Genomic DNA, 12,065 nt, shown 5'->3' on the forward strand with positions numbered 1-12,065 from the left:
GTCTACCCATCACTGCTACTTGAATGCCAGTAACTCTAATCCAGTGTCATGTCCATTGCAGAAATTTAATGTAATTGCAGAATTGAAATTTAAAGGTCATTTTTTTTTATTAACCAATTCATTTTTCATTACATAAATATCATTCTACGGCTAGAAAACTAAACTCATTAATTATCACATAATATCTTTTTGATTCCTCACGAATTGAGGGTTTGAAATGAAAGGCTCTTCTTGCCATCTTGTATTTAGAATACTCAGCTTATAATTTATAGTATTCATTGGCATGAGTCCGAGAAATTAATGGTGAAGTCAGGAAGAGTGTTCATGGTTTCTTTTACGATAATGCATGTTTTCTGAGCCAGAAGACTTGACCTTCTTGATTGTTGGCCAGTCTGTTCTAGTTTTGTCTTAAATCTTAAAGAGTCCACAGAATTAATGTAAAAGTAGAAACAACACCGTATATAGAAGGAGAAAACTTAGGAAGGATCGTGGTTCTGAACTGATTATCACTTTGGTATTAAATGGTGAAGCTGACCAGTTGAAGATTTGGAAGAGACAACACAGGCCAATGGCCATGACTTTTAATTGCAGGCAAAGATGAAGCATAACAGATTGGTCAGTTAGTCTAAATGATTGGGTTTTTATTATGTGCCAGAGCAGGCAAGGTTGACATTCCAACAACACTATCAACTGATGGAAGACAAAAGTTTAAGTTGTTTTTTGTCATAGGTAGAATTGCTTCTGCTTTTAATAATGGAACTTTCTTCTCAAAGTTCAAGCTCGTTGTTTTGTTTACTCTGAAAGAAGAAAGCTGCCAGCCACAACCAAAGTCCTCTACCCATTAACATGGACTGAATTAAATTCATTTCACTCCAGCGCCTTCTTAATAGGCGAAAGCATGCGAAGAGCAATGCAACAGTAGAAGCACCACCGGAAACAATGAACAGAACTAAGAAGGGCTCCGGCCCTATATTTTGAATTCCAGCGGTGTCAGATTGTGGAGTTGAGCATTTGGGAAATGACAGCATTTGTTGCTCTAATAGTTGCAGTTCTCCACTCTGTGTTAAGTATATGATTGCCTCTGAAATATCCAAAGCCAAAGGAGATCCCCTTGGAAATACCTGCAAGATGCAAGAAGAAGATCAGAACATAAAGATGGAAATGCATTTACTTCAAGAGCATGTTCATTCTCATTTTGTTATTAAACCATATGTAAGCATGTTTGTGAACTTAAGGATCATGGAACAGCTAAGAATCAGGAAGAGTCGAAATATGAAATTACAAATCCAAAGCCGCTGAGCTTATATGTTGGTCCTGCCATTGTGAAGCCTTCGCAGTATTTTGCTAGAAAAATTTTGGCATGGGGGGTGAACAAGAAAGCTGCCCTGATATGTCCATTTGATAGAGCTTCTGCAAAGTCATCAATTGAAGCGATGGTTTTGATGTTCGCTGTCTTAAAACCCAAAACTTTCACCAAATACGAGACAGTGAAGGAATTTCCATCGCAACCAATAGAAGCACTTGTATTTTGCAGTAAACTGATGTCAATTTCTGAAGGGGCTTTAGCCGTAAGTATCGACGATAGGTTGGTTGTTTAGCTTGATGTGACTATCAGCACCAAAAAAAACCACGGCACCGACAGAAAACGGGACCATGGACTTTTAAATGATTCTCCTGCAAACCAAAGGCCATTGACTTTTAAGGGATTAGCAAAAAACGTACTTGTCAAGTGATCTTCCAAGTACAAGGCTGCACAGAGAGAGAATTTCGTATATTAAATTTACAGTTCCTCTATTTACCTTGTGCAGAAGTAAGTATTGAAAAAGAATACCAGAGTATTGATCCAATCTGTGTAATGGATGAACCATTAAACCCACGCTCAGTTTCATGTTCAACAACCCAAATAGCAAAACCAGTGAAGACTGTCATAGCTGCCATTAAAAACCACATCTCTTTAGTATAGACCTTCAAGAACCACCAATGATGGTGTGACTTGTCAGATTTCATCGCCACGAGCATCGCGAGACCTGATTCGACATATGGCTGTGAGAACTCTATAGGCTGGTCTCTGCTTGCTGTTATTACAATATCTCCAACAGCTGCATCAAAAGCCTATCACAGGAAATAAATATTATCAGTGATTCAAAGTGTTTTGTCTTATAATAAGAAATAAAAAGAATATCAGTGGGGTGACGTCTAAAACTCTAGGTTTCTAGTTATAACATCAAGATGGAGCTGAAAGCTGGTTTGGAGAAAAATATGAGCTAGGCTACACAGATTCTCAGAAACGGCCTAAAGGCAACTCCTGGTCAATTTTTTCTAACAACCATAGAGATGAAGACAATAAAAAGCTTACCTTTTGAGAAACCTTCATTACCATGTCATCGTAAGAACCATGAAAAGGAACAATTTCATACATCAAAGCGTATCGTAGACACTTCACAGCAGCTTCAAATACGCCAACCGAAAATCCTGTTATGTATGTTATGTTAGGGATCTCATCATGGCTTACTCTTACAAACTGCTTGAACATTGATATAGCTGGTACCGCAATCCTCAGCTGCTTCCCTCTATCCTCAAGAAGATTGGATTCTGATAATCCAGTTGGGACAGAAGTTTTGCCTCCTGGCCAGTATACTGGATTTAGAACTTCTTCACCGGACTGACTTCTATCCTTTCCACTATTATTCTTGACAAGGTTGTCGGTGAAGCCAAACTCCGGTGACCAAAATCCAAGCTCTCTGTAGCTTTTACCAACTATATTAACAATCTGAAAGTTAGGTCCGTATGTTAGCTTATAGTTTGTAAAGTGTATCCTACCGCTTAGGCCTTCAAAATCACTTGATAAGATATGTTGAAGTAAGGTTTTTGAATAATTCTTCTCATGTAACATTTTAGAAGACTTTGCAACGGTCCAAATTGCATCATAAGCTCGAAGTGCGAATATACTTGGTTGAGAGTTCCTATCTTCCGGATATTCAGCTCTAAACTTCCTCTCAAACTTGACTTCAAAATCTTTGAAGGATGCGGTGGTATCTAAATAGCAGGCCTTACAACCAAGCACGCCTTGCATTGAGGTGATCATGGATGAGTTAACAGAATCGAGAAGACCAGTGAAGCTAGCAGAAGCAATCCACACATACCCTCTCCTCATCATTCCCATTTTCTTAGCATTTTCAAACAATAAACTTGCTAAAGTTAATGAAGATTGAAGTAGTATAAAGACCCTGTTTTGTTTACCCTTCAGTTTATTTAACTCGTTCTGAATGGTAGTGTTTGGGTCTAAAAGAGAAGACAGTGTCGGGAAGGCTAAGTAGTGTTCCAGTTGTACGCCGCTATCTTGGAGTGAAGCTGACAGAAGAGTGATAATGCCTAAATCACTACTGTAGGAATATCTATCTTCATATATAGCAATCACCTTTGGCCACTTGAAGGATGCAATGATGGAAGCAATGCATTCGATCTGCACAGATATATCTTGGTACATGCTAATTACTGGAAGTTCTTTATCTGGAACTATCAGAGATAATCCTGTGGTTAAGGAAATGATAGGTCGTTTAATGGTAATGTTAACCATTTCAGCAACTAATGCAGCCTGATGCCATGTTATGGAACCAACAATCGCTTCCAATTTTTGGTTTTGGATGAGATCAATTGCTGCATTTAACGTCAAACAATTATCAACTTCTAGTTCCAAGTCAGAACACTCGTTCGGCTAATACATGATTAGCTATGCAGCATATGAAGACTACATGATATGAGACTACTGATTATCTTTTTCTACTACTGATTATCTTTTCTTCTAAGCTCGGAATTGAATCTAATGAAGCTTTTAAAATTACTAGATTAAAAACTACAGTAGCAATAATTCCAAATAAGATACAGATGTTAAATTTCTTGTAATCTGCAGCCACGAACAAGGAATGAACAACCACAGGGATTTATTTCAAATTCAAAGCAGTGACAAAAGATGTGCCAGCCAGTTTCTTCAGGGAAGAATAAAGTTCATAACATGAAAATTGAAATTTGAAGTGTCATAATGTTATTCACAAATTGATTCTTAATCTAAAAAAAGATCCAGAATTCAAAACAATAAACATACCTGCAAAAGCAGCTCGGGCGGAGTTCTCAGGCAAATCCAGAACATGTAGAGCCAAATTATGGCCAGTCAATCTATAAATGTCTTGTACAGCAATATCCATGGCTATTTTCTCTTCCCTACCAACACGAGTACTGCAGTCTACAACTGCACCAATAATGCTAATGAACTCAGTGTCTTCATCATTCAGCTGACCTGAATTTGATAATATGAACGTTATTGATAATAAAAGGATCGAATAAAGAAAAACTAGAAAACCAGTCATTGTTCTTCCTAAAGGGAAAAAAAGAAATTTGAGTACTGATACAAGAATGTTTAATGGGAAACGCTGGAGGAGTTTGGTTTATATTTTAAATAATGGCTGCAGTTTTTGTTTACTTTTTGTGGTCAACATCTTGGTAGTGGGTACTTCCTAGCAAGATCCTAGAAAAGTCAGAAGAAGCTAATAAGGTAATGGTTTTGTATCTTCGGATGATTAAGTACGCTACAACATTTAATAGTTTTACCCAAAAAAATTTTTATCGGTGTAAGATGCATATTCCATCGGTAATTAATTTATTAATAAAATTACTGGCAGAAATGCTCTGTCGGTAAATCTTTCATCAGTATTTTTTTAAATTACATGCTTCATTCTGTCGGTATACCCCTCGAAAAATACCATTGGTAATTATTTAAAAACATTTATAAAAAAAATCCATTTTATAAAATTATAAAATGATTAAATTAACATAAATCAACACTTTATAATATATACTCAAAATGCTTGGAAAAAAGAATAAGAAAATCAACTCAAACAAATTTGCAACAAATAAATAAAATGAAAAATAAATTCAACTAAAAATATTCATATGAAAACAATGAAGTTGCAATTGCTAAAAATTTAAAAATCCTATAAATAAATCAACTAAAAATTGATCTCATATGAAAAAAAATCTCAGAACAACATTTATACAATTATTAAGAACAAAAACAATTAAAAATAAAATAAAAAAACAAATATAGTGAAAAAAATCATGAAAAAAGAAAAAAAAATCTTACCTTAATGTAGTTGCAAGTGAAGCTAAGGAGAGAGAAAAAATTTCATCAAGCATATTAATTAAAAAAAAAAACTAAGAGGATAAAAGAAGAAAGAAGAAGAAGAAATACCTGAGCATGAAGGAGAAGAGAAGGAGATGAGGATAGAAGAGAAGAGAAAGAAATAGATATTGATGTTTTTTACATATAGTGAAGAAGAAGAAGAAATGAGTCTGTCTTTTGTGAAATAAGGGGATTCAGGCTTTTTATTGGTACGCTTTAGCGACGGAATTACCGACGGATAATTAAATATTAATATTTTTTAATTATTTCATCGGTAATTCTGTCTGTAATATTTAATTTAAATTTTCAATTTCATAAAAAGTTTTCAGAAACCGCCAACAATCACCGACAATTTTTCAATCCGTCGGTGATTCTGTCGGTAATATTTAAATGAAAATTTTAAATTAATTGAATTTTTTCAGAAAACCGTCTAATAACACCGACGACTTTTCAACCCGTCGGTGATTTTGTCCGTAAAGGACAACAATTAACAATGCAATTGAAAAGTGAACAGTTCTTGAGCTCTCTGAAAAATACCGACGGAATTTTCCGTCGGTGATTCTCTTTGTAATTGACATGATGAACAGTGTTCACAGTTTACCGACGGATTTTACCAAAAATGACACATCATTATTTTTTTTTGCTTTTTCTTAATTTTTTTTCCCACTGTAATTCCCTCGGTATATACCGAGAGAATATTTTCGTCGGTAAAATCCCTCGATAATTTACCGACAGAAATATTCCCTCGGTATTTCCGTTTGTATTTATCGATTTTCTGGTAGTTGTAGAAATTTACCAGCTTTGTTTTCTTAGCTAATCATGCTTTTTGACCAGACATTTTTCTTTATTATCCTTCTGATACCTAATTACACTCACCAAATGCCCTGTAATTAGCCTTTTGACCCTTACAATTGATACTCTAATTAAAACCGCATAAAAGAAGTGCTCTTCTTGTTACTTTCCTTGCATCTGGAATGCAGTCATAAAAGAACTAGCGAAGCCTATACCTTGCGGCCATGTTTCCTATAGCAAGGAATCAGTGATGCATCTGTTTAGTGTAACTATAAGAACTGATCTCTTAGGACACTACTTTGTATGCATGACATGATGGTAGTTAGTCTCTCTTTGCGCTATCTTATCATCTGTTTGTGGAACGGAAATTCTTGCCAGTTGAAGTTCACTTGTTGCTTGGTCTTGAACGAAGAGGGTAGTGATCAGCACCCACATCCAAAGTTGTCTACCCATCAATATTGATTGAATGTCAGTCACTCGGTCCCACCTTTGTCTCAATAGACGGATAACTGTTATTAGTAATGCAATTGCAGAAGCACAACATGAGATAATGAACTGTCAAATAACCATGTCAAGAACCATCTCAACCCAATAGGTTAAACTGTTAGGTGAGGTCCTAAAATATAATTTATATTATTCTCTAACACACCCCCTCAAATAAAAGCTCTTTGGGCTTGAAATTTCCATGGGCTCACATTACCTTATACTAAATTTTTATCAAATAAATCGGGATGATGAGATTCGAACTTGTGACCGTTTGGTCATTAAAACTCTGATACCATGTCAAAGAACCATCTCAACCCAATAACTTAAGCTATTAGGTGAGGTCCCAAGATATAATTTATATTATTCTCTAACATGAACAATCCTAGAAAAGGTCTTGGTCTTAAACTTTGGATGGCATTGGCATCAGGAGTTGAAGTTGAGCAATGGGTGTAGGAGAGCATTTCTTCCTCTAGTAGCTAAAGTTCTCGACTCTCACTTAATCTTAAAATTGCCTATGACATGTCCAAACCTGAAGTAGAACCCTTCTGAAACATCTAAGAACAAAACAAGAAAATAGAAGAATAAAAAGAAAAAATGTTAGCTTTAGATAGAATATTGTCTTCTTAGACTAACAAGCAAGGATAAGGAACAAGGTAATTCAATCTAGAAAGATTACAAACAAAAAATGGTAAAGTTTGAATTGGATTACAAAGCGAAAATCGTCTAGTTTATAGGTGGGTCCTGCAATGGTGAAGCCAATGCAATATTTTGCAAGAAAAGATTTCGTAAAAGGTTTCAGAATGAAAGCAGCTTTAATATGCCCACTTGATAGAGCCTTTGCATATTCATCAAATGAAGATATATTTCTAACATTCCCCAGCCTTTTCACTAAATACTAGGTGACAATGGAACTTCCATTACAAGCAACAACTTGTTAGAACTCATGAAAGTTTGCCTTTGAAGTTTGAAAAAGTTTTAGTTAGACTTAGTTTCTGTTATTGTTTCATATCAGATTCTTACTCCATAATTTTCTGTTTTCAGTTGGTAGAAAGTAGTGCTAATAAAATTTGATAATAGTTGAGAGTTTTTAGTAATTTCAGTTTAGTTGTAAGCCTATAAATAGGTATTCTTATTTGTGAAATGTACTCTGCCTTTCTTCAACTCTTAAGTCTCAAATTATCTATTTATCCCTGCAAGTTTGGTTCTAGTCTTTTATTTTCTACAAATCTAATAGTGGTATCATAGCTAACTTCCTACGGGCTGTGAGGCAAAGCTTTTTAAGTGTTTGAGTGCTAAACACAGTTAGGTTGAGTGCAAACACTAGTGAGGTTGAGTGATAACATGTCTACTTCCAGCAGTACTTCATCTATAATTCTAGTGTTTAATGGTGAACACTATCACATTTGGGCTACCAAAATGAGATTTTACTTAAGATCTCAAGGTTTGTGAAAAGTTGTGACGTCTGAAACTGATTTATCATCATTGACAGCAAATCATATAATTGCTCAAATGAAAGCATATAAGGAAGAAAAGCTCAATGAAGACAAAGCCATCACCTGCCTCCATTCAGGACTTGCAGACCACATCTTCACCAAAATTATAGACTTGGAAACACCAAAACAGGTATGGGACAAGCTTCTAGGTGAATTTGAGGGCAGCAACAGAGACAAAACTATCAGGCTCCTCACATTAAAAAGAGAGTTTGAGTTGATGAAGATGAAAGACAATGAATCTATCAAAGATTATTCTGCCAGGTTGATGGATGTTGTAAACCAAATAAGGCTTCTTGGTAAGGCATTTACAGATCATAAGGTGGTACAAAAGATCATGATTTTAGTGCCTCAAAAGTTTGAAGCCAAGATCTCTACAATTAAAGAGTCTTATGGCTTGCAAAATCTCACAATTACAGAGTTAACCAACAAGCTTCATGTATAAAAGCAAAGGGTCTCGTTGAGAGGTGAAGAAGTTACTGAAGGTGTTTTTCAAGCAAATCACAAGGGAAAGAGTTCTGGAAACTTGCAAGGAAAAAAGCCCTTCAAGAACAACAAAGGGAAAGCTGAAGGATCTTCAAGAAAGCGAAACTTTTCGCCTTGCTTTAATTGCGAAAGAACCAACCATGCTGAGAAAGATTGTTAGTACAAAGATAAACCTTTTTTTCATTGTATTTTCTGCAATAATCTTGTTCACAGTGAAAAGTATTGTAGAGCCAAGAAAAAACAATCTCAATAGCAAACACAACAACATACAAATATGACTGAAGAGGACAAAAATGATTATGAGCATTTATTTATGGCATCACAAGCACTTAGTTCTCATAAACTAAATACTTGGCTTATTGACAGTGGCTACACCAGTCACATGACCAAATATCTATAAATTTTTATCTCCATTGATAGAATAGCTCAATCAAAGATCAAGTTGGAAAATGGTGAAGTTGTGCATGCCAAAGGAAAAGGGACAATTTATATTAGCACCAAGAAAGATACAAAAATTGTCACTAATGTTCTTTACATTCTAGAACTAGATCAAAATCTTCTTAGTGTTGCACAAATGCTAAGAAATGGATACGCAGTCTTTTTTAACAAAAAATTTTGTTTTATCACTGATGTACATGATTAAAGATAGCAAAAATTAAAATGGATGGAAATAGCTTTTATTTGAAGCTTAATTTAGTTGAAGGTCATGTATTTAGTGCCAAGATTGATGAGAATGTTGTTTGGCACAAAAGACATGGTCATTTCAACTTGAAGTCACTGAAGTTTATGCAAGAAGCTAATATAGTTGAAGATATGCCTGAAATCATAGTTAATGCTCAAACTTGTGAAAGTTGTGAGCTAGGGAAGCAGCATTGACAGTCATTCCCTTAAAATATGACCAAAAGAGCTACTCACAAGTTGGAGTTAGTTCATTCATATTTCTAGGAACCAATAAGCATAGCCTTATTGAGCAACAATGTGTATTTTACACTATTTATTGATGATTTTAATATAATGACTTGGGTTTATTTTCTAAAAACCAAGTCATAAGTGCTCTCTATGTTCAAAAGCTTCAAGAAAGTGGTTAAAACTCAAAGTAGCTAGAAGGTTAAGGTGCTTAAAACTGATAATGGAGGTGAGTATACCTCAAAGAGTTCAATGTTTTTTGTCAAGAAGCTGAGGTTGTACACTAGCTGACAATTCCATACTCACCGCAATATAATAGAGTTTCTAAAAGGAAGAACAAAATTGTGATGGAGATGTCAAGGTGCATGCTATTTGAAAAGAAGATACTAAAGCTTCTATAGGCTGAAGCAGTCAACACCTTAGTATATTTGCTTAACAGACTACCAATTAAGTATGTTCAAAGCAAAACACCAATAAAGGCATGGTCTGGTGTAAAACCTTATATGAAGCACCTGAAAATGTTTGTCTCATTGTGCTAACTTCATGTGTCATCTGTCAAGAGAGGCAAACTTGATGAAAGAGCTGAGAAAGGTGTCTTCATTGGGTATGCAAAAAAATCAAAAGGTTACAGAATTTTTAACTTGATTGGAATGAAAATTATGAGTAAAGATGTGCATTTTGATGAAAATTCCTACTAGAATTGGGACTCGAAGAAAATCCATAAAATTGCTTAAACCAATCCATCTATTCTTGAACCAGCAATAGAAAGTACTAGTATTGAAGATCCACTTGATGTTAAAACCAGTGCTTAAGGTGAGGCTATTATCTAATGTGTATGAGAGGTGCAATCTTAAACATGTTGAGCCTGCATGTTACACAGAAGCTATAAGATTTTTAGAATGGATTAAGGTTATGAAAGCTGAAATTGATCCTATTAAAAGAAATGAAACTTGAAAGTTGACAAAATTGCCTGAAGCTAAGAAAGAAATTAGAGTGAAATGGGTTTTCAGAACCAAATTCAATTTAAATGGTTCAATTTTTATGTAGTGCAATGCTGACAAATAATACAGTGTATGCTAAATTAACTCAAGAAATGCTAGACTTTTTGAAGCCAAATTATGGTAGGTGAAGTTGTAAAAAGATTGCCAACCAATATCCATTAGTACTTTCTCTTTTTTCATCAGGTTTGTTGTTGGTGAAGCTGCTCCCATTATTTAGCATTTAAATGGATTGTAGTAGTTGTTGTTTTTTAAAATACGTTTTGCTTGAAAATGCTTTTAATTTAATTTAATTTTTTTAAAATTTATTTTTGATATCAATATATTAAAACGATTTGAAAATATCAAAATAAATTAATTCAAAAACAAATTTTAATTTTTTTAAAAATACTTTTAAAATACAAAAATAAATATATTAAGAATAAAAAGATGGAATATTTGAACGGAGCAACAAGACAAGCAAAGCAAATTTAACCATGCAAAGCAAATTTTACTTTGTGGATGTTGGCTGGCTGGCAGCTAGAGAGTAGAGACTAGTGTTGGTCTCCACTCTTTGTATAGAAAAATAAGAGTAAGCTCTTGTCGTTGGCCAGCACTGACCAACAGTACGTTTTTTTTTTTACTTTTATTTCCTTGTAAGATGTTTGAAAATTACAACAAATAATTTAAAATAGTCTCTAATTTTATATTTTTAATTTTTAATATATTAATAATATCCCTTATTGATCTAGTCAAGGAGTAGATGCAATTGAGTCAACAAGATTTGTTTTAATTTTCTATTTATTTTTACATTTTAAAAATATTTTTGAAAAAATTGATCTAGTCAAGGAGTAGATGCAATTGAGTCAACAAGATTTGTTTTAATTTTCTGTTTATTTTTACATTTTAAAAATATTTTTGAAAAAATTTAAATTTTTTTCCTTTACTTTAAATTAATATTTTTTTGATATTTTTAGATCATTTTGATGCACTGATATTAAAAATAATTTTTAAAAAATAAAAAATATTATTTTAATATATTTCTAAATAAAAAAACACTTTAAAAAATAATCACAACTACACTTCCAACTATGTTAGACTTATTTCTTAAGATAATTGACTTATTACTTGGCCTCATATTTCCCATTGACTGCTCAAACTTTTTTAAAATAAAACGCCACTCATCGATTTCCTACTAACTTCATTTCATTTTACTAGATTGCTATTATTACGACAATGCCATTGCCATCCCCAAAATGGCAAAAACTCAGTCGTTTAAAGTACATTCTCTATCCTATGCTCAAATAAAAAATTAATATTACAATTTAGTTCATGTAGTTTATTTAAATAATTAATTAGTCTTTGTATTGTTAAAATAATTTAGTCTTTTAAATAGAATACCATTGACCACCCTTCATTTAATAATTCTTTTTTCGAGAATGCTTCTTTACTAATCAAATTTTCTCATCTTCTCCTTCTCTTTTTGTATTTTACAAAAAATCAAAAAAATAAATTTGATAAGAACATAGAATTGACAAAAGGATTGAGTTATAAGCAGACTTGAAATACAGAAAATTATATACATATATAGTTAGTTACAATAACTACAAGGACTAATTGTGTAGTGTTTGTAAAGGACTAATTGTGTAATATGTTTAAATATAGGGACTAATACATAACTATGGACCAATTTCAGAGAGACCCTTAATTTAGATTCCCAAGAACCCCATCAACGGTCTAGATCTAACATAA

General features: G+C 33.6%; 1 pseudogene; it reads right to left on the reverse strand.

Annotated features, from left to right (window-relative positions):
- Positions 1-620: 620 nt before the first annotated feature.
- Positions 621-4,429, reverse strand: LOC7462612 (glutamate receptor 2.8-like; annotated as a pseudogene).
- Between the last annotated feature and the right edge of the window lie 7,636 nt (positions 4,430-12,065).

This window comes from Populus trichocarpa, chromosome 7 (assembly GCF_000002775.5).
Source record: "Populus trichocarpa isolate Nisqually-1 chromosome 7, P.trichocarpa_v4.1, whole genome shotgun sequence".
Classification (NCBI taxonomy): Eukaryota; Viridiplantae; Streptophyta; class Magnoliopsida; order Malpighiales; family Salicaceae; genus Populus; species Populus trichocarpa.